The 27,808-nt window shown below is 34.4% G+C and overlaps 1 protein-coding gene and 1 pseudogene across 1 annotated transcript in view; one reads left to right on the forward strand and one right to left on the reverse strand.

Moving 5' to 3' along the window:
• Positions 1-27,808, forward strand: part of ldd (lipid droplet defective) — a 118,378-nt gene that overhangs the window by 29,127 nt on the left and 61,443 nt on the right. The window lies entirely within an intron of this gene.
• LOC140754601 (uncharacterized) lies at positions 18,420-18,499 on the reverse strand (annotated as a pseudogene).

Genomic DNA, 27,808 nt, shown 5'->3' on the forward strand with positions numbered 1-27,808 from the left:
TTGACTATAGTACGTCTAATCTCATACGACGACTCAATATTTCCATACATAGAAAAGGACAAACAGTGAAATAGACACGAACCATCGCCAGGAATGGGGACAACCCAGTGTGGGTAAAGACGGTCATTCACATGAAGCATTTCGGAATCCATTACGACTCCTACTACTGATACGCAAGAGATTGTGTGCAGGAATACGAAACGAAAATCACAAATTTAATATAGGATACCAAACCTTCAAATTACCCGAACAACGTCCAAATCGTAAGCAGCTAAATCAGTAAACCAACAAATATACAGCAATCGGAATTATCAACGAAAGTCGCAGATTTCTATTCTTCGGCCAAATTGGAAGAAGAATGTTCAATTGTTCACAGTTGCTTAGTAACCGATAACGGAAACATTTTTTAAAATTAAAATAGTTTTCTATCAATATGATCTGTACCATTAGACACACTATGTCTACCGGGTTTCATAGTGTGAGTAATTACATTAGACCATGAATTTACGTTTAGCTTTTGAGAATTTTTAATACCCATTTACACTTGTATTAAGTAAATTTAAACTTCTTCTATTTATGCTGGATGATATTCTATTTTGTTGATATATATTCATTCATAATAACTCAGAAAAATAAATCAGGCCACAAGTTCTAAATACCTGGCATACGCTTATGTATAGAGTTATCCGTTATTACTAATAAATGTAACTACGGAATATATGAATTTATAGTAAAAAAATAATTGGTTAAGTACGAGTCGAACTCGCACATGCAGGCTACCGTACCACCAAATGTTCATTATTTTTTAATTTTAGTAGGTATTTAATATCATCATATTAACAGCTATAAGTACATATATTTTGATAATATAAAGTGTCTCAATGACGTTACTTAATTATTAAGTAATATTACATAAATTATGTGTGTACACCGGAAAAACAGATCGAATTGTATATGAGTAAGTTACATCCGCGCGCAGCGAGTCAGCGCAGCGCAAGTTAGCGGTAAAACAGGCAGGCAATCCTTCGTTCGCGCCAACGTCATCTAGTTTACCATCTATAGAATAACCGATATATATGCCATAGATCAATATTTTCTGACATGATTCTCTCATTCATTCATAGGTGGCGTTATGATGACGATGACTGATACGTAAACAAATAAAATTAAAATTACTCAAAGTTTATTTAATTAATGAAATACTTAAACCATCATTTTTCTATAGAATTATATTTATATCATTATCATTAGCAACCCATTATTGTCCCACTGCTGGGCACGGGTATCCGCTCCGAATGAGAAGCATTAAACCATAGTCTAGACTTCACATATCTACCTTTGATTTTTTTATACATCTCTTAGGTGTGCAGGTTTCCTCACGATGTTTTCCTTCACCGTTTAAGCAAGTGATAATTAATTTCTAATACGCACAAACTAAGAAACTAAGAATAATAAATATAGTTGCTCCATTTATCAGTTTTCGAAAAGCGCCCCACACTTTTTCCACAATAATACTATTTACTGTTCCTTAATTGATTCCTAGATTGAAAATTATTTTCTACTTTTTAGTTGATTTTATCATAAAAGCGTGTTTTTTTTAGTTTTTTAAACTATATAAAAGTATATAGTTTTTAGTATTTGTTGTTATAGCGACCACCATTATGCATCCTCTGTAAAAATAATCGAGTGTCTATCCATTACGGTATCTACACTAATATTATAAAGAGGAAAACTTGGTTTGTTTGTTTGGTTGTAATGAATAGGCTCAAAAACTACTGGACCGATTGTAAAAATTCTTGCACCATTCGAAAGCTACATTATCTACAAGTAAGATAGGCTATATTTCATATGAAATATATTTGATAAATAGATTTTGAGGCGGTACAAAGTTTACCGGGTCAGCTAGTAAGAGATAAAGCCCTGTGACTCACGAACAGACAGCGGAGGGTTTCGTTTTACCCTTTGAGTACGGAATCCTAAAAATTATTCTAAAAGAGGGCATTATAGATATGTTTCAGAACATTTGAGTTATAGGGAAACAACATTATTATTTTGAAAACTAAAAATCACGCTATAACAGTTATTGCAACTGAAAAGCAATAATTGTTGCAATCTAGTAACTTTGTGATGAACTTTCTTTAAGGCGCTCGAACAATCTCACCTTCTATTTGCTTTTTAATATTTTATATATAAATATATATTCTTTTTCATAATAAAATAAGATTAATTAACTTTTTATATCCATACTGACTGACACAGCTTTCATGAAATAAAACGTAGTTTGTTACCTGCGATTTCTGCGTGACGGACGGAACGCGTGGAAGTCTGCGGTTAAATGATAACTGTTCTTTCTTTCGTGTCGTCTCAATTTCGGGGCAATTTAGTTAACGAAATATACCTTTGAACATAGTTGAGGTTAAGTGGCAGTGATCAACCTTTTGATCGAAGAGTCCTATGTTCGAATCCCAGACCTCTGATTTTTCTAAGTTTTGTGCGTATTACAAATCATTATTATTACTTACTTTAACAATAAACGAAAACATGAGGAAACGATAAGGATAAGGAAACCTGCATATCTGATGGGTCGTATTTAAATAAGGGTAGTAGGTAAAGATATGGGTAGTCTATATTGCCTCAAAATGTTTCTCATCTTGAGAGGACACCCGTGTCCAGCAGTGGGACAGTAGGTGATGGGTTGATGATGATGGTGATGATCATAATTATATGTAGATAATCTGCATACTGGGAATTTAAAAAAAAAAACGTTCTGAAAGGTATGGGATCTACCACTTGGCTAAAGCGGTGGACTATATTGCCTAATAATTGCCTAATCCTTCTTATCATCTTGAGAGGAGACCCGTGCCCAGCAGTGGGACAGTAGGCAATGGGTTGATGATGATGATGATGATCATAACTATATCTAGATACCTATCTTCACTTATTATCTCATTATATTATACATAATATTAACATATATACGGATATACTGATTGATTGACTGCAAATGTAACTTTGTAATCCTATATATTTATATGGAATACAAAGTTATTTCTGTAGCTGATGAAACTACCGAAATTGCTAAATATTTTAGTTTTCCCTTGGTTTATATACTAAACACTAACTCTATTCTGAATTTGAAGTTTCTATGTGTGCTAGAAGTACCTTAGAGTTTTGATGATCGGTCAGTCAGTCAGTGAGTGAGTGACAAAATTACGAACTTTGACTACCTCTAATTCTTAAACTACTGGTTCAAATTGAATGAAATTTGAAATATACCGTCTTTATGCAATGCTTGCTTAGCTCCTAAAAAATCAAGCTTCTAGTTTTATCTACAACGAAGTTAAGGGGGGGTCGAAAATGGCTCGAATTGCTTCGAGAAAAGTATGGTACGGCCGTGCCGCTTTTTTTTTGCTCGACTTGGGGGGGCACTGCCGTGCCCCCAGATGTTGTTTTTTTGTTTCCGTGTTTTTTATACAGAAATACACTTGTTTTGTTTATTCGTCAACAACATCTTCGACATACACCTAAACAAAACTACTACAGACATAGAGAAAAATACCATTTATTTGCAACATAGGTATGTATGATTATACCTACTTATTGTATTATAATAAATTAATAAAGGTATAGTACCTATAACGATTTTGGTGGACACACAGCGGTGAGTCTAGGTTGGTATAAAAGGACTTGTATAATATAAAATATAATTTTATTATATAAGATTTTATTATAAAGTAAAAAATACAATCAAAAATTTAGCTTAATTAATAATAATAATAATTAAAAACTGCAGTTTAATAGATATATAAAGACCAAAGCAAAATGAAACAGTGATCCTAGCAATAAGCGATTATGATTAATCCATTCTGAATTCAACCATGGATTGGTTCAGCTTCTGGCCTTGATTCGGATTCCACAATCGTAGGGAAAGGAAGGGTACAAGTAAGGTATAGATTGCGATACGGGAGCCCTCGACAGTTGAATGGTTCCCATCGTGCTGCATACAAGAAACTGATTGCGCAAGGCCCTCTGATCTAGATTTTGCATTCTGTAATGCAGATTCAGTAATTTTTTTAAGTATCCACGTAATTAAGCGAAGTATGAATGTCTTAAAAAATTGTTGAACTGTAAATAAGAGATATTATTAAAGCGCAACGAAATATAATTACACAAAAAGTGAAAATAACCTTGTAAAATGCTTTCAATTTGTTGTTAGCTTTACTTAAAAAGTATAAGAGTTGTTATATTATAGATAGAGGAATACATAACTTACATTTTACCTCGAACTCCAAGGTATTTAAGTGAAAATATTGATTAATCGAAAAAAGGTTTTAGTTTGCTCGAATATTTTATTTCAATCGCAAATGCAAAATTTAGGCTTTCGAAATTGCAATGGAATATAAAAAAGTACCATCAAGTATGGGCCATAAATTGTGAAGTCGAAAATATGGAGGAGGATCTATCCTTTGGAGGAGCGATCTTTTCGCTCCGGGAGTAATTCATAAGAATTTCATTTATTTTCATCTTGCATGTTTATGTCAAGAAATCCGTGCAAACCGAATCATGGAGGACCGCCACGAGACCAGTTGGTATGGATGGAACTTCATCCTTTCACCTCTTTAGTAAATTTATAGTTTGAGAACCAACGATGTGACGGTCAATGAGAACTTTAGTTTATCCTGTTGTCACTAACGACTGTTTTATTATTTTGTAATACAATAACATATACACGGAACCAGCTTCAAGGGGCATATAACAATTGGTTCCCAGGTAAGTAGACAAGTTTTGTAAGCACCATTGCACTACACTAACATGTTACGTCATAGTGGATATTGTTCCATATGGTAACAGGCTGAGTTAGCCAAATAACTCATATTGCGACTTTGTAGATACGTACGTATGTAAGAGTAATTGATTCTCCGTAACCATTCTAGTTGAATATAAATAAAATAATATATTTTTGTACGAATAGATGCTGCAATATGTATGTGAGTGATTGCAAGTAAAACATGGATATTCTTAGAAATAAATTATCACTTGACGTAGTAGTAAAGGAAAACATCATGAATCGTAAGGAAAAGTGCTTTAAAATGTTCTGAGGTGTCTGAAGTTTATCATTCCGCGCTTGGCCAGCATGGTGGACTATGGTCTAAGTCCCTCGCACTCTGGAAAAAGATCAGTGCCCAGCAGTATAACTTTCGTCATGATGTTTTCCTTCTTTGTTATAGCAAGTGATAATTCATTAGGTACCATGCTTTTATTAGCTTAACCTGTATGTATGTATGTAACGGAATCTTTGAACTACATTTTTATCCATATTGAAGAACATATTGAAGAACCGATGATAATACACGATTTTGCGCGATTTTAGCGTGGTTTGTAGTTTTTAAACTATAATTATTTTAATACGCATACAAGAAACTCAAAGGTGCCTAGGATACAAACGTAGGCTATCTGCATATAAATAATTAAACTGCATTATAAATAATTAAAATAAACGAAATATAAAAATAGATCCATTTAATTTGCAACATAGCGATTTTTAAATCGATGCACATTCTAGGTTTTGCATTAAGTAATCATAGAATTTTAACGATTCATTTTGGCACATTTTTTCATTCAGGATGTGAATATCATTACATGTAATTTGCATTTTATTTGTAATTAACTAGATTTTAAGTTTGTTGCGTTATCTCAGCGCAATAATCAGCATTAATTTACGTTTTATTATAATAAGCTGTATCCAAGATGAATTTGAGAACATCAGTTCATTTACAGCTGGCAACAAGAAAATATAAACATATTGTATTATATAGGTACCCACTGTTTAGAATTCTAGAAATTGATAGACGTGTAAACCAGGTATGTTATGAAGCCCAGTAACAGCAGAAGTCAAATTAAATATATACGAAACCGTAAGCGAACTCGATATAAAAGTTTTGAATAATGTCAGAGTCGAAATAACACACTATAATGAAAATTGGTCACCCGACTAAACAAATTTCCTAAATTTTTATAATTCCTTAAAAATGTAATATCCGAAACTATCGTAGAATCCGAAATAATAACATATCCGTAACCGTTTATATTCATATTCCTAACATCCCTAGTGTATACATAAAGCGTAGAATATATTATGTAACAAACAACCAACAGGTTTATGATACACAATAAAGATATACATAAATAGGGCAACACGTTTTTGTCGAGTTAATACCGTGCCGTTACCGTTACAACTTCCTACGATTACTTCTACTTTTAATTATACCCGTGCTTATGTATATTACACATACCTCATATGGACATTGGACACCTGCAATTAACATAAGTACGTCACATCAAATATGTAATATTCATCATCATGGCCATAAACCCATAACTGTCCCATTGCCGGGCAGGGGTCTCCTCTGAGGGTGAGAAGGATTAGTCGCTGCCTAAGTGGATTTGTTGGCCAAAACTTTTATTGAAAGATCCCTCAAAAATGCAAAATTCCTCTTGAAGTTTCCTTCACCGTTAAGGAAGTGATAAATCATTTAGAATACGCACATAACTTTGAAAAATCATTGATACGTATGTAAGATTTGAACCTTGGACCCCTCGATTAAATGATATTGCTTTAATACGCTACCCTTGAGGACTAACTTGCCTCTAAAAGTATGCCCATAGCAAACCGTTCAACCCAAAACAGGATCGAAGTGTTTATTATGTTACAAAACTTACATTTGTAACATAATAAACATTTCGATCTTTTTTGCATGTTATCGTATGATGCAATTAAGCAATATACCTCTCGTCAATCCAGTCTGTTCCCTAGAACGAGAACAATGAATGAGTAACGGTTTTGTAATACCTCTCAGAACTTGTTCTACTGCAAGCGAGTGACGACTAGACTAAAAATATGTTTTGACACCATTACCTAGTCCTATGAGTGACGTGAGTGTTTCGGGGTTTGGATACAGTAACAACGCCGTTCTAATTTGTACTTCGTAGGAATAGGAATTTAAAAAGACATATCTAAGAATTTAATTAATCGTAAGTTTTTCCATTGTAGTAAGTTAATACATCTGAGATTATCTTTCAAATAACTACTCTGTTTAGCGATTGTATACATGCGTCTAGGTTCAGCCGTTGCTTGAGAGCACGTCCAAAGTGCATTTAAAAATAAGAAGTGTGTATTAAAAGTGTGTAATTAGATGCTGAAAGAAATTAAAGCTCAGAAGTCCCTAAAAGTTAATGCTTATCTGAAATATCTACAAGCGGATATTAGCCTTACACTATGTGATAATTAATTGTCATTTTAAATTATTGTTCAAAATATGATAAATAGAAATGTATGTAGGCATATTTTTTTTGCAAACAATGAGTAATATTAATAAACAATTTCTGTATGCGCGACTCTGTTTTTAGACTTTTCGAAAAATCGCTTCGATTCGAATCCAGTAGTTTTAAGTCGTGCAAGTATACATTTTATTATCAGTTTTTATCAACACGCCATAGCGCAACTCGCATGCAATTAACCCACTGCTACTGGGTACTAACGTGGTGCTTAATTGTATAGGATGTATTGTAATTGGTGGAAATTAACTTGTTTTATCAGCTCCATTGATATGGGAGTCTTGGGTGTCTTTATATTGTGTTGGGTGTTTTTGGGCCTTGCAGTAACTACTCCACTTCCACTTACATACCACAGTATCTAAGAGAAATAATTAACACGAGACATTCCAGCTCAGTCACCGGCGATAGCCTAACATCTGTTGACTACAACTAAAACTTTGATTGTAACTGGGGTTGAACAAATATCCATGGGTTGCAATTACCCGTTTCCATTATGTAAACTGCATACTATGGCTTATAAAATGTTAAGTGGCAGTTTGGTATATTCTAACTCGTACGGGTAGGATACGGTTTTACAAAGTTTGCTATTATGCAATTAGAAGTCGTTATTTGAAAATTAAAAAATCACATATTTATAATATGTAATTGTTACTTCAATTTACTTTTTTTCTTTTTTATTTTACCTTAGGTATATACAAGACAAAGAAAATTACTTACTTCATATAAATATGAGAGGTACAATTAAATTATTTTTACACTTAAGTACAATGATTAGATATTAATTGTTACTTTACTTATATTTTTTACATTAATAAACAAAAAAAAGTTTTTTTTTTTACAAATGTTTATGTCTGTGTATATGACAAGATTAATGACTATTAGTCTATTCTTTAATTATTTTATATCAAAGTAAAATATCCATTTATGCATTCGCCTTAAATTAATTTTAAATGATTGTGATGAATGTGATGAATGATTGAATTTTACAATAATACTCATGTATTTAATTATTATGCGGAATTATGCAAAAAAACTATTAATGGCAATTTGAAACGAGGACATGGCATAGCCGTGGCCGATTTTTGAACTCCTAACCTTGAATTCGCAATAGTAAATAATAAACAACTGTTTTACATATAACATCAAACGAAACTAGTTTTAGATCGTTCTGATCTCGTCCGCCTACGACACTCATATGATAACGTAGGTATATCATTAATAAGTCGTTTTTAGGGTACCGTACCCAAAAAATAGGGAACCCTATTTCTGAGCCAGCGTTGACTCTCTTTCTGACCACCTGTCTATCACCGACTCTCTTTCTGACTCCCTCTCTTGAACGGTAATAGATAGATAAACACTTGCAGTTTACCGACTATGTATTACCACGGTAATAGTACACATCTATCATCGCAGCCGCTATAAGAACAAAAACTAATAAATTTTTTAACAAAAAAATACGACCGACTTCTATGTCACTACAAAGTAAAAAATAATTCAAATAAATGTTGGTTTAGTACATATTTCTGAAGTCGGCGCTCTATATATTTCATTGGATAACGATGTAAACAGCGTGTCTAATATGAGCGCCGACTTCAGAAATATGTACTAAACCAATGTTTATTTGAATTATTTTTTACTTTGTGGTGACATAGAAGTCGGTTGTATTTTTTGTTAAAAAAATTATTTCACCCTTTTTAGTGATGACATAATAAAATTTATATTAATACAATATAAAATTGTATAAACGTGATCATGAATTAAGGTAAGGTCTGAATTTACATTAATTGGAACCACTCGCTCGCAGGGCGCTGCCGCGCCCTGCTCGCTTAGTTTTATATGTTCCAACCTAACCTAACTAAATAGTCAATGTTGAACTGGCTTTGCAATTTCATTAGGACTTACACCAAATATCTTCAAACACAACTCAATTATTCCCATCGATTGAGGAGTTACATATTTTGTCTCCGAGCCACATTATCAGACCCTTAAATAGTCAATGGTGAACTGGCTTTGCAATTTCATTAGAACCTACACCAAATATCTTCAAACAAAACTCAATTATTCCCATCGGTTGAGGAGTTAAATATTTTGACTCCCAGCCACATTATCAGATCCTTAAATAGTCAATGATAAACTGGCTTTGCAATTTCATTAGATTCTACACCAAATATCTTCAAACAAAACTCAATTATACCCATCGGTTGAGGAGTTAGATATTTTGTCTCCAGAACCCACTCTGATCCTCATCATATTTAAATGGGACCAACTTGTAGCAATAGTCCACACACGAAATTGAAGGCATTAAAATAGGTTCATAAACGGCGAAGTTATGGCTGTTATATTTACATGAGCCGAGGAGTTCCCCTCATTTTCTCCAGAACCCATCGATGGATCCTAACCATATTTAAATGGGACCAACTTCCAGCTCGTCTCTACACAATAAAAAAAGAATTATTAAAATCGGTTCACTAACGGCGGAGTTATTCGTGTACATACATAAAAAAAAAGATACCGGCCGAATAGATAACCACCTCCTTTTTGAAGTCGGTTAAAAATAAAAATTATTAAATATAAATGGACATCTTCATACAAGAAACCGCAATTTTTCTGCATTTTCGGTTTATTGATTGAACTGTAAAAGAAATACAAAAAATAAATTTTCACAGTGCATTTACTTCTACAGCTGTTAAAATAACAAATTTTAAAAATAAAAAAAATGAGATAATTTGATGGTACGGAACCCTCCATGCAAGTGATGATTTAAATGTTTCTGCAGAAAAAATAAAACTAACCGGTTTTTCATACGGCGATAGTCATAAGAATATGCAGAAAAGATTTAACTGACTTGCAGCGCTTATTTCGCTGAATAGGTGCATAGATAGCATTCTTCAATAACAACTGTCAATAAACTGTATCATATAACGCATTTGAGGAAATTGAAACGATACACCACTGTTGGATAATAAATCAATATTTATGAATACGCAATATTAAGCCCATATTTATTAGCGTTTCCACTGATAGGCGCTTTATGTACGTAAGCAGATCAGATTCTTACTAGAATTCATTGTTACATGATGTGATTAATATTTCTTTTATAAAACCGTATTAGCAAACGATCTGTCCATGATTGAAGTCGGAATAAGATGGTCACTTCATACATAAACTAACCGGCATCTCCTGAAGAGTAAGAACTGCTTCAAGCTATTAGAAGGTGCGGTGCGGGTACCTTCCCGGTCGAAACGTACTCGTTTTACCACTTTTGAAAATGTTCTTTAACTGTGGCTGTACCACATCTACGCCAATTTCTATCATATGGAGGAGTGATCCTGTTTTCTACTTTGAATATCACATCCTTCCACTTACATACCACAGTATCTAAGGGAAATAATTAACACGAGACATTACAGCTTAGGTACTGCTACCGGCGGTAGCGTAGCATCTGTTGACTACACCTAGAACTTTGATTGTAACTGGGATTGAACAAATATCCATGGGTTGTAATGACCACTTTCCATCTAATGGACCGCATTATTGCTTATAAAACTTAGAGAAAAACAATAAAAGGTCTTGTGCTGCGTTTTACAAACATAAAGAGCTATTCTTGAGAAGCAACGGCGTATAAATAAGGTAAATAGGTATTTTGATCCAATAAATATAATAACTATCAATATTGCCTTATAAAATATTGTATAATTCGCATGCTATTAAGCAATTATCTTTACAATTATGAGTATTATATATAACCTACATTCACAAGACGTCAAGCACTGGAAATTCATTGGAAAATTGATAAATATTTAATTAGACACATTCGTCATCATATCAATGGTACCTAAAGCTAGGGATACGGTATCCAATCGAAAGTAGGTATCGATACATGAGTACGTCATGAATAGTATCGAAAAAAATATCTTACCTAGACCAAAATGTATGGAAACAAATGTATCTATACTTTCCTTAGAGCCTTCTGCCGCGAATTTTTTTTCGTCAACCAATTCTGAATGCAGTCCACACTTATATTGCCTTTTTTCCTAAAAATGTTGCAAGTTTTAAGTATGTAAGATCTACGATTTTTTCGATACGATACCTGACAAAAAGTATTCATTGAGTAAAAGTATCAAGTACAAAAATACCGGTATCGAGAAAGCAACCGTACTCGATACCACAAAGTACCGATCAATATTGTCCGTGCCCCTAACTGAAATGAGTAGGTACTTGTGTCCTTATTAGAGTATAGTATATTGTAATGCAGTATCCTTCACGGATTATTAATTATAATTACTATAATCTCGCGAACACATCTGGAAATGACTCGTACCTTGGTGTTGTACGCTCGGAATATTAATTGGAAGTTAAAATTATAGTAGGAAAAATGTTATTCAAGTGTATATTTTCTCATTGCCTTTTAGATGTATTGGAAGAGATGAAATAGGTAATATTTGATAGGTACTTTAGCTGTTATAACGACTTAATATGAACTATTAGAGTAAAAATATGCACCCGCTTGGAGTTTCTTTCGCCGCATCCATAGCAACATAAAACAGCCTTCCGAAGCGGTGGTAGATTGTTGACTTTCAAAAAGAGGTATAATAATATATTTTTATGATACCTAAGAATTAGGCAGACTGCCAGATGAAAGCAGTCACTCGCTTATTACTTATAATGCATTTGCAAAATCTGAATATTTACGAGTATATACATTAATCTGAATATTTTTATACATTAAAAAGTTCTTGTTTATTTTATTAACATTAAGTAACTTCAACTATAAATAAGGATTAACCGGCTTACAGCTTACAAATAACACATTAGAATCCTCGCCAAAAAATAAAGTGCAAACTGAACCGTGGACAACTGCCACGAGTCCAGTTGATGTATTACCTCGGCAAGTTCCATGTGAATCTTGGAGATTTTTTTTAATGAGTGAAGTTTGAATTTTAAAAATAGTATAATTTTAACAACGAGTAGAACAAATTTTAACTATTACTAGCTGTGCTCCGCGATTTCACCCGCGTTAAAAATAAATCTTTTGCTACAAACTGTTTTTGCTATAATAACGTAAAAACATCCATGCACCCTCACAAACTTTCGGATTTATAATATTAGTAGAATATTTTCCCTGCGACCCTCCGTTCTGTCTAAAGTCTAAGCACGTTGGAGATTATTCTAATTATCTATAATTAAAGAGGAGTCAATACGTGTAATTATTTTCTATTAGTTGATACGTTTCCGTTGTACCCTCTGCTAGTTAAGTACTAGACATGTACTTCCAATATAACAGTCTTAACTGCTATTTACTTAGATATTTATCGTGATATAAGCGTAAATATTAAAGAAAACTTATTTAGGAGTGTATTTGGCTTGGTATGGGTATAAAGGATTTTGGAAAGAAAAACAATTAAACAAATTTATTTTGAGATATGTTTTATGTTAATCTATGAAAAAACTCGACAGCCTAAATATAGCCTATGTCACTGAAATAACTTAGTCGAATCTAACAACCCATGAGGGGTGTTAAAATCACACAGTACATTACCCTGTAAAATAATGTATTAAACTCCAGAAACGCAGAACTCCAAGACAACATATAACTGAATTATTTTCAGCCATAAATACTCCTCATGGTGAAGTGATCCTTTACGATACTTGGAATTTCAATGCTTACATAACTTGAGAGTTATTGCCCGCTCTTTCCAATAAAACATCGTAAATCACATTTGAATTATTAATATTTATAGCACGAGTAAAAAATCGTATGATAAATGCTTATGCTCAAGTCAAAAGCTATCATCTCGTTGTGAATTCCTTGTTTTTTGACTGTGTGATGCGTTTTTAATTTATTTCAGGTCCTCGTCCTTTTAAAACACAATTCAGTTAATATTTATTGCGTCGCAGGTATAAAGGTTTAAAACGAGGAGTCTTATATCTTTAGGGTTCCGTAGCCATACCCAAAGGGTATCAACAGAACCCTGTTACTAATACTCCGCTGTCCGTCTTAATATATAGGCATTTAACATTTTTACATAATGTGCATTATTATCGCTACCATTACACCAAAGAATAAAAATAAAAAAAATTTTTAACAAAAAATACAACCGACTTCTATGTCACTACAAAGTAAAAAATAATTCAAATAAATGTTGGTTTAGTACATATTTCTGAAGTCGGCGCTCATATTAGACACGCTGTTTACATCGTTATCCAACTAAATATATTGAGCGCCGACTTAGACACGCACACATATTAGACACGCTGTTTACATCGTTATCCAACGAAATATCTTGAGCGCCGACTTCAGAAATATGTACTAAACCAACATTTATTTGAATTATTTTTTACTTTGTAGTGACATAGAAGTCGGTTGTATTTTTTGTTAAAAATTTTTTTTCACCCTTTTTAGTGATGACATACTAACTTTTACATTAATACAATATAAAATTGTATAAACGTGATCATGAATGAAAGTAAGGTCTGAATTTACATTGATTGGAACCGCCCGCTCGCAGGGCGCTGCCGCGCCCTGCTCGCTTAGTTTTATATTGTCTTATATGTTCCAACCTAACCTAACTAAATAGTCAATGATGAAGTGGCTTTGCAATTTCATTAGAACCTACACCAGATATCTTCAAACACAACTCAATTATTCCCATCGGTTGAGGAGTTACATATTTTGACTCCGAGCCACATTATCAGACCCTTAAATAGTCAATGATGAACTGGCTTTGCAATTTCATTAGAACCTACACCAAATATCTTCAAACACAACTCAATTATTCCCATCGGTTGAGGAGTTACATATTTTGTCTCCGAGCCACATTATCAGACCCTTAAATAGTCAATGATGAACTGGCTTTGCAATTTCATTAGAACCTACACCAAATATCTTCAAACACAACTCAATTATTCCCATCGGTTGAGGAGTTACATATTTTGACTCCGAGCCACATTATCAGACCCTTAAATAGTCAAAGATAAACTGGTTTTTCAATTTCATTAGAACCTACACCAAATATCTTCAAACAAAACTCAATTATACCCATCGGTTGAGGAGTTACATATTTTGTCTCCAGAACCCACTCTGATCCTCATCATATTTAAATGGGACCAACTTGTAGCAATTGTCCACACACGAAATGAAAGGCATTAAAATAGGTTCATAAATGGCGAAGTTATGGCTGTTATATTTGGGTGGAGGAGTTCCCCTCTTTTTCTCCAGAACCAATCGATGGATCCTAACCATATTTAAATGGGACCAATTCGCAGCTCGTCTCTACACAATAAAAAAAGAATTATTAAAATCGGTCCACTAACGGCGGAGTAATTGCTGTACATACATAAAAAAAAAAAAAAAAAAAAAAAAGATACCGGCCGAATTGATAACCTCCTCCTTTTTGAAGTCGGTTAAAAATAAAGTTAGAAATAAAGCGGAACCTTATATTTTTAACTTTGCAAGAAACCAATGTACATAAAAATATTTTTAAAACAAATAAGGTTAAATCAATATCCTTACCATTGTGCAATCACAATGGTAAGGAACCCTTCCTCTCCGAGTCCGACTCGCACTTGGTTTTACTTTACTTCTTATTAAACCATTGATTAAAGTTGATTCGCTGTTGCCATGCGCAAAATAAACCACGAACCGTACGGCCATATTTCAAAAAGAAAAAACCGCGAAATTCATGTTGTATTGTTTATCTGTATGATCGTTTTCTAAGAACGTAGTGGCGACGACTTCTTAGAATGAATCTTTGAAATAATCTGATATAACAGGAGCCATATTTTATTGTTATGAGCGATAGGAATGACGATGGTAGTGTAGCCTTGTGTAAACCTTCACATATGTCATAATGCTAACATAATAATAGTAAGGATCTAACACAAGGATTTTGATCCCTTGATCTGTATCTCAAATAATAATTGCATTTCATTATAAATATGCTTACTTATGCAGATATGGTTGTTAGTAATAAGACATAGTGTTATGAGTTATTTGTGTTTGATTTCAAGTAGAACTTCAAGCTTTTGAGGATGTACTACATGTGTCTTCGGACATCAGTGATCAGTAGTGACAGTCTATATCATACTCGATACTGGACTGTATGCTTTTTAACTAATTCAATAAAAATAATTGACCAAGTGCAAGTTGAACTCGCACACGAAGCGTTCTGTATTCTGTACCACTATTTTTTTGTATTTTTTAATTGTTTTTTATTAAAGCAGACCTTTATACTCACTCTTTAAAAATTTAAACTGTTAATTTATTACGGTTCATGAGATAGAGCCCTTGACAGACAGCGGAGCCTTAGTGATAAGGTTCTGATTTACCCTTTGAGCACGGAACCCTAAAAATGCAAGGAGATATTATTCGGTAGATATTATAACGAAGTTACGAGTTCCTTCACTATACGGAGACATTTAAATTCGAATGTTCAGCCGTAATGGTACTATATGCATTAAATAAGGAGGTAAATCTTGACTGACATTTAGATGTTGACCGTTATAAATAATATATGAAATCTTAAATTCATTCAGACTAAGTAACTGCAGTCTTGTATATTATCACTTTAATCGATATCTAAGTCTACTTTTATACCTTTTATATTAATTCGGAGGTTATTAAAATTTTTTTGGGTAAATAACTACACATAATATAAACATCCTAAAGATAACGCAAAATACAGCCAGTTTGATTCAATTTTCATTTTTCAATTTGGTAATATTTGACCTATCTTCATTTCATGAATTCTATTTTTGTGGAACAGTTATCAATAACATAATTACAGATTCCATCTATCCGTCTTACGTGATATCCTAATAACTAATCTTCGATCACTAATAAGAACTAGTGATCGAAGTAACTAATTGTTTAATTGACTGTTACGACAGAAAACAATTGCGTGTCATCCGTCACCTAAATTTATGTCAACAGTACTGTTAACTGACAATTATTATTTACCAATACCAGACTTGCGTGTCTTTGCGACATGACGATTGTAGAAAAAGTAGCCCCCTTTTAATAAAGTCACCATTTTTATCAGTAATTTAGTAATTCATTAATTTTTTTGTCAAATGTACCTTTGAATTGGAGATGACAATTCCTAATTGGTGGTATCGTTTTGTTCATCGTGCTGGTGGTAAGTGGCAGTATCTCAAAAAATGGAAACTAAGGGATCTTCAATTATTTATCATCCTGTCTGAGGTTCGAATCACAAACACTTCTTTTAATTGATGGACGTGATATTTCAATAGTATTATGGTAGTAAGTATCAATGGTAGTAAGGGATAATTAATTTTTAATTCCGCAATTAGAATTTAATTATCACTTACTATATCGGAGAAAGGGGATTTCATGACTTCACGTAACTTTTTTTAAAAAAAGATTTAAGTGAGTCTGTAGTTTACCATTCCACTCATTTGACCGGAGATTAACTATGCCCTAAACTTCACTCATTTAACGAGACTCATGCCCATCAGGGAGACAGTAATTAATAAACGATAGATGCATTTGACATGTACCTAATTTATTTATTTATATTTCTTATACCTAAAAAATAGTTCTTCATCCTAAGAGAATTCTGCACCAGCCAACCTCTAGGCAAATCAGAGATCAACGACATCATGCTCCTCACCTACTATTTGTAGAAAAACTATCGTCCCCGTTTCATTAATATAATTCTGATGGTCACAACTGCACGCCATTGTACTGAATTTTTCCATTTCTTGCTTCGATTGGAATGTTTCGTAGTTTCACTGACCTGTTTTACTCATTATGAAATCAATTAAGTTAGAACAGCTTAATTAATTTTAAAATATTTTCCTTATTTTCTGAATAACACAAGAAGCATGTACGTTTCGATTCTTAAATTATCACAATTAAGATTTTTAATTAAGTTGTTGTATATCTCTTCTATTTCTATACTTTAGATCTTTTTCAAAATTGGCTTACGTAGTTGTGGTATTTTGAGTGAAGAAAAAAAAAAGAGTACCAAAAGAATGTTCACTACGATTTTATAATTGCCTCCGTAATAAATCAAATCTTTTCAGTACCATTTTTGTACAGTATAAAATGAATAACTTATAGCATTTTTATAATTTCTCATATTAAAAACATACGCGCTATTATACGCCACACTAAACACACGTATTTGTATATAGTACGCAAATATAATAATATCAATTTACATTCATTTCGTGTTTAAAATTACATGACAAGTATTGTAAAAAATCTTAAGGGCAAGCATGTGTCATTTTAATGAGCGATATGTATTCAAAGAGAGTTTACCAAATTTGGAATGCGAATAATTGGCTAGGCTTGACATTTTATTCATGTCCATTGGTAAATAAAACCTTCCAATATGAATGACCTACTAACTAAGGTCAGAAATGAAATACTTAGGTAGGTATATGATCTTACTTTCCGACTATTGGGCAGGGGTCTTCTATCTGAAGAAGTCTGAACCATGGAGCATCAGACTAGCCAATTCCCCGGTTTTTTTATAATATACGTGTAGCAAACGAGCATGCAGTCCACCTACTGGCTGCTGCCCCTCATGGACATCTGTAATCAACCCCGGGTAGGATTAGACATTCTTACCTGGCCTGGCCTACCTCGGCCACAAATGCATCGCTCCATTTGAGGACTAGGCTGGAATGCCTCGGAAAATTATGTCGTCATTATAGCATTTTTTTTATTTGTATTTATTTTCGAGGGGGAAACCTTCAAAAGGTACCCGGTGCCGTGGGAGCGACATAGAGTTATGTGGGATTCTTACCGCACTAAAACCCTCCCGGTGGCCATCCTCGGCGCTGAGTAAAGGACTACGGGATACGGAGGAACGCAACTGGAGTCCTCTTAGCGCGTTGCCCCGTCGGGCTCCGCCCAGGCTAGCCTGCCGCTCGCCACATCGTCTGTTGTACACGACGGTATGCGACCACACATACCGCCGTCCTTCCCGGGGTTGCTGGCCGGGCGGTTTGAGCTCCCACTCTTGCCGCCCGCAACCCCGGAAGCCCCTTTTAGTCGCCTCTTACGACAGGCAGGGTATACCGTAGCCCTATTCTGGTCCCGGAACTACAGGGACAAAAAATGTGGTCAAGAATATGCCCTTGTGTTCCATCCTTGTCAAGGGGAGTGCTAACAGTCTCTCCTTTGAATAGACACAGAAGTGCGTACCTGGAATACAAATCCTGGACCTCATTAGTCTATTACTGTTATTGACTATTAACTGTTATATTATACTGCAATCAAATTTAAATAAATGTCGTTTGATGTTGGTCATAACAAGATTACACGAGCCATACAAACATCCAAACTATAATAGTGGTAATTGTACATTGATATCCGGAAATCGTAATAGATTTCCGTACCAGTGATACCGACGGACAATTTTAAATGACACATTAGCATCATGTCATAATAGGTAACAACACTAATAACATGTCATTTGTGGAATTAGTTAATTTGCGAACTTTGGTCAGCTGGTTAACTTCCGTGACAACTGATACAATACGTACCTAACTACCTAGTTAATAAACCGAATTACATGAGCAAAGTACATATAATACCGTGTATCCACTGCATTTAAATGCTTCATTCTTCTGAGTTACTTCAAAACCCCAAAGATTCCTTCAGCAGGATAACAGGTTGTAGAACGCTTCGTCGAATACCAATCTTAGTACCAAAAAGTTCAAAATACTTCTCATACTTCCTACATCCCTCGGAACAATAACCTAAGCATCCCTAGCTATACCTATAAAACCTATGCTTATTATTGTTCCGAGCTACACCTTCTATCTTGACGTAAAGTCATGCCAGAATCGGTCTGACAATCCAAGACTCTCCTTTGGCAACTCCTCTGGCACAGTATACATATATAGATATATATATATATAGATCCTTATACTGTGCCTCTGGTGTTGCAAATATCCACAGACTATATTTTCTATGAGATAGCTAACCTACTTTATGACTAGGTATACATAATATATGTAAATGTAGGTATAATAATACTCTGCAAAACAAAGTGATATACTTATAAAGTAAAAATTAAACTGTACAAAGTTACTGGTGGTAATTTAAAGCACAATGCGTTAACCTTCAGAATGAATAATGATACCATTTGAATACAAATAAACAAAATAAAGCAATGAAAAGACAAGGAAGCGTTTATATTCATACAATAGTGATCCGCGGTTGTTGTCAAAAATCAAAGAATTGCAGAAGGCAGGCATGATTGTTCTAAAACAGAGATTTGCTCTTCCAAATTTAGGGAATGTCTGAAAAAAAGATTCAAGACTTTTTATGTAATGTTTTATGCTGCTACTATCAGCTTCTCAAAGGAGAAATATCATCAATACCACGTAAGACTTACTTTAAGGCCTTGTTACTCATGTATTGGCAAAAAAATATATCGTCATTTTATTATCTTGTTTTCGTATATTCAAAGGCAGTTTGTGGTTCGACTCCGGCGGCACCACCGCCACACCTATTTCTACCTAATAACAGCAGTGTTAGGCGCTGCTGTGTTCCGGTTTGAAGGGTGTGGTAAGGGAGACAGACTTTTCCGAGGCGTTCCATCTTAGTCCTCAGGGGTAGCGGCGCATCTGTGGCCGACCTCAGGTAGGAATATCAAATCCTATCTGGGATTGATTACAAATGTCCATGGGCGGCAGTAGCCACTTACCATCAGGTGGACTGCAAGCTCGTCTGCTACTCTGATATTATAAAAAAAAAAAAAAAAAAGTTAAGAAGTAAAACCTTGATGACCCGTTGATTTTTTTTATATTAAAAAAAGTTTTAAACGTTAAGGTCTTAAAAATGGATTTTTCATTTTTTAACCTATTAATTTAAAGAATCATTACACATCCTAAATTGAAGGATATTATCTTTGGATATTAAACAATATGCAGTAATTTAGAATCTGAGTTTGTAACCAGTTTTCAAACGTAAAGATTTAATATTCGTGAAGAATATTTTTTTAACTGAGCAATACATTTTTTGTGATGTAAATTTTGTTAAAACTGGTTTGTTAATTAAAACAAAAAAATCTAACATATTATCTAAAAAAATTAAGACAGTAAAATTAACGATGACGAAATCACAGGAATAATTGGATATATAGCTTTGCCATCAAGCTTATTACCACCAATAAAATGATTAAAGAAGATTACCAAAAAAAATTATCAAAAATTTGAAACGCAAACAAAGGAACAGTTTATTCGCATTAAGGTAGTGGTGGAGGCATCCAGTCTTTTACCATCTTTGATCAAAAATTAATGATCGAAGTTTAACATGAAAGAAGAGACCACGTGCCCAGAACTTTAGGGTTCATTGTACATAGAGTGTTTCAGACACAGCCCACACATAGACACACTAGAACGCAGCAGGACTTAACACTGCTGTCATTAGGTAGAAATAGGTGTGGCGGTGGTGCCACCGGAATCCAACCACAGTGGGTTCTACCACCTTCAATTGTATAGTAAAATAATTTTGTCTGCCACAGCACACGACTGATACTCTCTGTTTGTATAAATAAACCCTTAAATTGTCAAACGTAGGTTCATATAACGTCACAATTAAATAAGTTCCTGACAATATTTATCCGAGAATCAAGTTTCACGCTACACGTTGAATAAGTTCAACAAACTTAAACACATGATCTTATCGAATTAATTTATTCATTAACACGCCTTTGCTCACGACTTTAACTGACGCCCTAAAGATTTCACACATATACGTTATAGTACGCGTAAAACTGCTAGTCCGCTCTGAATATAGAAATGAATCGCGTCGTCATAGCAAATTGTATGACTACACCTGCTCGCAACAACTTCATAGCCGACTAGCAGTTTGGTTTGGTGATAACTTTACCTACTTACATTTTCATCGAGGTTACGTCATCATTAGCTTTTGAAAGTCCACTACTGGTCATTTCTTTTTATTTAACCTTTATTGTCTTGTTGGGTCAACGTGCCCCTAAATGCCTCTAACGCTCTCTATCCTGCACTCCTCCTGCCAATGTTTTGAATGCCTGACCAGATCCTTGCACTATATTTTCTTAGGCCTCCCTTTTCGGTTATTACTTTCAGCACCTATTGTGTGATATTTCTGGCCTACCTATATTTTGCATATAGATCTCCTATAATTTTTACCCCTGGGTCCTGTGACCTCTTCATCCAGCATACCAGCTACTTTCTTAACCACACCAAGAAGCATAATTACTATTAGATGTCTGTTCAATTTATTTATCTTGCATTTTTAAATGCAATGTACGAGAAACTTGGTAACTTTTGTTCGTTTTAAGATCTCGTTATTTCTGATTTACAAATTTCAAATTTTCAAAAACTAACTAGCTTTAATGAACTTTTAAAAACGTTTGCGAGAGTGACTCGTACAGACAAGCATGAAAATAAAACGTATTTTAAAAACTAAGTATTACAAACTATTTATAAAAAAAATACGTGTGGCACTCGGAGACTGCCGCGGTAAAGCTATTGCATAGCATTTTTTATGCTATGAAAACGCTCAGAAGGAATTCCAGAAATACAATATATTCTTCCATAATCATCAACATTTACATTAATACATCTTTATCCACTATTTTATCATATCTCCATTGTAGTACTCCGTGTCTTACGCGTACGGTAATTGGCTCGTTATCACACCAGTATGCAAGTAACATCCGCTCCCGCTCGTGGCTACCGCGTGACTGTCACCTCACTACCCGTGTGCCCGAGACAACGTCATGTTTACAGATCACAAACATTACATCCCTTTCTTATTATAAATTTATTAATCAATAATAATTTGGTTACAACATAATCACTCCATCAAGTACAATGTTTCACAACAAATTCCTTATTCAATATTACTTGATTCACTACCTTGGCCTTCATCCTGAACTTTCCATTCACCTTCTACTCTCTTCAAGTGGATTACGTTCCGTCTAAGTTTTTGTCCCGTTTCCTCATTCCTTACAACTACATCTCCACCGTCCGAATGTTCTACAACATGTGGTGTCGGTTTAAAGGTGGTTGATAGCTTATTTCCTTATTCCATATCTTTAACGTATACTTTATCCCCTTCTGAAAGTGATGGGTACTCAGCATGTCGTTTCCTGTCCCCATACTCTTTTCCTTTCTCTTTCTCCATTCTATCTTTGTCTCTTACTTCGGAATCATTAATCTTACTATTGTTGTCAAGTAAAGACGGAATCTTATCCCTATTTTGTCTACTGAAGAAAAGTTCGGTAGGTGTCTTTCCTGTCACAGAATGTGGGGTTGAGTTGTACATCATTAAATACTCCCACATACTTTCCTTTAAATCTTCTTTTTGTAGGTGACTAATTTTTAATCTTTTTAATATATCCCTATTTTGTCTCTCGACCTCGCCATTTTGCTGAGGCCAGTAAGGTATTGTGTTGAATAGTTTTATATTGCACTGTCGGCAATATTCCTTGAATTCGACGCTAACGAATTGCCGACCATTATCTGCTGTAATTGATGAGGGATATCCGAGACGACTGAATATTTCTTTTAGAAGTTTAATTATTTGCAAACTAGTGATTGTTTTAGTAAATTTTACCTCTTTGTACCTACTGTAATAATCAATAACTACCAGCAAGTAGTCGTTGCTTGGCAGTGGACCCAATAGGTCTATTGCAACGTCAATCCATGGAGCCATGGGGAGCTCACGTCGTTTCATAGGTACAGGGTGACTTGGTAACCCAACAAGAGTACATCCTTTACACGCTTTTACTCTTAATTCAGCATCCTTGTCTATTCTTGGCCACCAAACTTTTGATCTCAGCCTGCTTTTCATCGATACTATCCCCGGGTGACCTTCGTGTGCAGCATCTAACACACTTTTTCGGAGTTCTTTTGGTATTACAATTTTGGTGCCTCTCAATAATATTTTATCGTAAAAACAAAGCTCATTTTCAAATATTTTATATCCTTTTACCGAATCATCCCAGTCTTTATTGTACATTCCTCTTTTTACGTTTTTAATTTCTTGGTCACGTCCAGAATATTCTGATAGGATTTCCATGGGAATAGCACAAGGCCTAGACTGTTCCGCTATCTGCTGTACATAATCCTCAATTTTTCCGGGTGGGACACTGTGATATTCACAAAGTCTTGACAAAGGATCGGCTATATTGACTTTACCAGGTCTGTATTTAATATTGTATCGGAAAGCTTGTAGGCGTAGCACCCAGCGTTCAACGCGCGCACATGGTTTCGACTTTTGCCCAAATAAAAATTCTAGTGGCTTATGATCCGTAATTAGATCAAATGTTTTTCCAAACAGAAAAATCTTAAAGTGCTCTACGGCCCAAACCAAACCAAGTGCCTCTTTTTCTGTTTGGCTATATTTCCGTTCCAGTTCATTTAAAGTGCGGTTACCGTATGCAATAATTCTAGATCCTCTGCTATCATTTTGTATTAACACAGCTCCCAACCCTACAGGACTCGCATCAGCAATAACCTGTGTTTCATCATTAACGTCGTAATATCCCAATGTTGGCATGTTGCTGAGAGCTTGCTTCAGATTCTCAAATGCTCGATATTGTTCATCTTCCCATAAATCTTCTATGTTTGCTTTTTTTCCAGATTTATTTCTCAATAATTTTTTTAAAGGTTCTGTCATTGTTGGTAGATTTGGCAGCCATTTATTAATGTAATTTACTAACCCTAGAAAACTTTGAAGTTCCTCCACTGTCTTAGGTGTTCTAAATTCAGCTATACTGGTCATATATTTTTTAAGCGGCTTCACTCCATCTCGTGTTAGTTCATGTCCGAGAAAACTAATCTTTTGCACCTTGTATATACACTTGCTTTCGTTCAACAAGACATTATTTTCTTTTACAACGTCTAAAACTTTGGATAGCCGTTTATCATGTTGATTCTCATCTTCTCCATACACCAAGATATCATCAATAAAATTTATTACGCCATCTAGTCCCGTCAACATCTTTTTAACTATTTTTTGAAATAATTCCGGCGCACACGTTATACCGAACATAAGTCTTTTGTATCTATACAAGCCTTTTGAAGTTATGAATGTCGTCAAATGTCTTGAATTAGGGTGGATCTCCACTTGATGGAAAGCGTTTTTTATGTCAAGTTTCGAAAAATATGTAGCTTTTTTAATTTTCGGCAAAAAATTATCCATGCAGGGTAATGGATGATTTTCCCTCATAATTGCGGAATTCGCACGCCTCATATCAATGCATAGTCGTATGTCGTCATCGTCTTTTAGAATAGGTACTACCGGGGAAATCCAACGAGAAGGTCCATGTACCTCTTCAATAATGTCGCTGTCCAAGAGCTCCTTTATTTTGCGTTCTACCTTATCTTCAATAGGAATTGGAATTCTCCGGTACGGTTGTGATACAGGCTTGCATTTTTCATCAACTGGAATCTCAACCAGTACATCCTTGAATTTTGGAAAAGGCTTAGAGGATTGTGTAATTTCGTTTATTCCAATACCTAACTTGAGGACTCCTAAGCGAAGTGCAGTGTCCTTTCCCAATAAATCTCTTGATCCTTCTTTAATAACGTAAACTGTAGTGTGATCAGATTTCTTATTTACTTAGATGTCAGTTTCGAAAGACCCTTTCACATTCAAAGGTAATTTACTCGCGTATGAATATAAGTTTTTGTTTGACCCCTTAATTTGATTAGTACATAGAACTTTTTTCTTTTTTAAATTTTCCCATGTCTTTTCAGTAATTAAATTTAATTTACATCCAGAATCTATAAGCAACTTCAATTTGATTCCACCCATTTCACATTCAATGGTAGCTTCGTCGTCGTCATTCATGTTAAAAATATAATGGTCCTCGTCAGAAGAGTCATGTACAAAGTTTATTGAGTCTATTTCATTCCGTTTCTTTTTTTATTTTAGGTTCGTCATTTTGTTTGTTTTCCAGTCTACGCTTTTGGGGTCTTGTCCTACACATTGCACTAAAATGCCCGGATTTGCCACAGGCATGACAATTTTTCCTTTTTGCAGGGCACTCCTTTGACGCAGTATGCGCATTGTATCCGCATCTACTACAATTACTTGGTCCAGGTTGACTTGTCGATTCTTTCATTTTACTAGTCTCATTTTTGTTTTTAATGTAATCTTTCTCAGTGTTATAAAATTTTTTTCGACTTATAATTGTATTGATATCATTTGATTTTCTTTTTTGGCCATACTCTTCCAGTTGATGAGTTACTAATTCTAAAGTATTTGCTTCAGTTATGATTTTGTCCAATGTAACAGTGTCTCCTAATGTTAATATTTTTTTTTCGCAGTTCTAACGAAAAACATTTTTCCACGATCTGATCAATTATATGCTCATCGGGACTAGTGAATTTACATTTTCTAGCTTGATTCCTCAATTTCACAACAAATTTTTCAAACTTTTCCCCTTCATCCTGCTTGATTTGACGGAATAAATGTCGTTCGTAAATTTTATTCTGCTTTGGAAGAAAATAGTCATCCAGCTTCTCAATAACTGTTTTAAACACTTGTGATTCATTTGTAGAATTTTCTTCGTAAGCACCAGGTAAGTTGTAAACAATTTCTTGGAGTCCTGGTCCTCCTAAAAGGAGCAATGTTGCTCTCTTTCTTCCTTCGCCTGTAATTCCTGATGCTTCCAAATATATGTGAAAAGATCTTTTCCATTGCTCCCATCTCAGAGCAACTGTAGCGTTGTCTCCTTCGAGATCTAGCTTTTCAGGAGCTGGCAATAAGTTTGTCATTTTCGGAGTAGATAGATTCGGGGCGACCTGGAACCGAAGTTAGTTTCGGTGACTACTGTATACTATTAGGGCGTCCCATTGTGTAAACACGGGTATCTAGTAGTATTATATTAACGAGTACTACCTTTTCCACAATCTCACAAACACGTACAATTTACAATTTCATGTAGGTTTGTACTACCTAACACACACAATTACGTACAATTTACAATTTCATGTAGGTCTGTACTACCCAATCCACACAATCATGCACGATTTACATTTTCATGTAGGCTCGTACTACCTAACACACAATCACGTACAATTTACAATTTCATGTAGGTTTGTACTACCTAACACACAATCACGTACAATTTACAATTTCATGTAGGTTTGTACTACCTAACACACAATCACGTACAATTTACAATTTCATGTAGGTTTGTACTACCTAACACACGCACGTCACGCACAATTTACATTTTCATGTAGGTTCGTACTACCTAACTCACAGTATAATTATTGCAATAAGTACGTATGCTCTAAAACAGCATTAAGTTTATTAAATCACCGGAAGGAATTTAATACTACTGAAAAATTGAGCAATCTTACACAATACAAATTAAAATCTTAAACGTCAGGCATCCGCCTAACAATCCTTTGAATCCATGTAATTATGGTACAAAAATTCATGTTAAGTAAGTCAAGGATTAATAACATTCTTATAGCTAATTTATTTAACTTTAATCCATTTTAGTCATTAATTTAATCCATTAAAACGATTAGTTACTAAAGTCGCATCTAATACACAATCCTTAATTATTAATTTCAATTCAATTTACGGGTAGTTTAAAATATAACATTAATCCGCATTGCAATGCCGCGACGCGATGAATCATCGGGAACATTGTAAAAGACCTACAAAGTGTAGTGATAAACGAAACAAGATATTAAGGTTTTGTTTGGTAAATTAAAGGTACATATTTTGTTTTGTTTCAATATAATCTTTTAGTGTATTTACTAAAAATATTTTACACGTGCAAATCTTATTCATATGTATATTGAATTATTGACCCTCCGGTAATTTAACAATCTGTTCAGAAACGCTACTGGTAGCGCCATCTAGTGAGCGTCTGCCTACATATTGAAAGAAGCCGATGCGGGTGCCGTTGTCACTTTAAAATAAATTGTTCTTCGTGACCGACAGAAAGTTCGAAATTAGTTATTTTTAATAGAGTAGATAAACCTGAAGCCCCCGCATACTAAACACAATCTATTACACACATCCACTGCATAAAAACTTAAACCATTAAATCATCCATCTACATACATATTCATTTTTTCTTCCTTGTTTTTTCTTTTAGAATATATATATAGATATATATATTATTTAACACTGACCTTTTACCTCGTCGCCACATGTAGTACTCCGTGTCTTACGCGTACGGTAATTGGCTCGTTATCACACCAGTATGCAAGTAACATCCGCTCCCGCTCGTGGCTACCGCGTGACTGTCACCTCACTACCCGTGTGCCCGAGACAACGTCATGTTTACAGATCACAAACATTACATCCATTATATAGGACATTGCAAATATCAGCTGACATTTCATAACTCCAAGCAAGACTGAACATTCTAAAATATAAAATAGAAAAGTATTTAATAAGTGACATAAAGTATTAACAACCAGCAATATAAATGGATCAATGCGATGTGCCTGTGACATTTGGCCGAAT

Source organism: Epargyreus clarus, unplaced genomic scaffold (genome assembly GCF_041222505.1).
Source record: "Epargyreus clarus isolate Ecla_fem2 unplaced genomic scaffold, WU_Ecla_fem_2.2 ptg000029l, whole genome shotgun sequence".
NCBI classification, from domain to species: domain Eukaryota; kingdom Metazoa; phylum Arthropoda; class Insecta; order Lepidoptera; family Hesperiidae; genus Epargyreus; species Epargyreus clarus.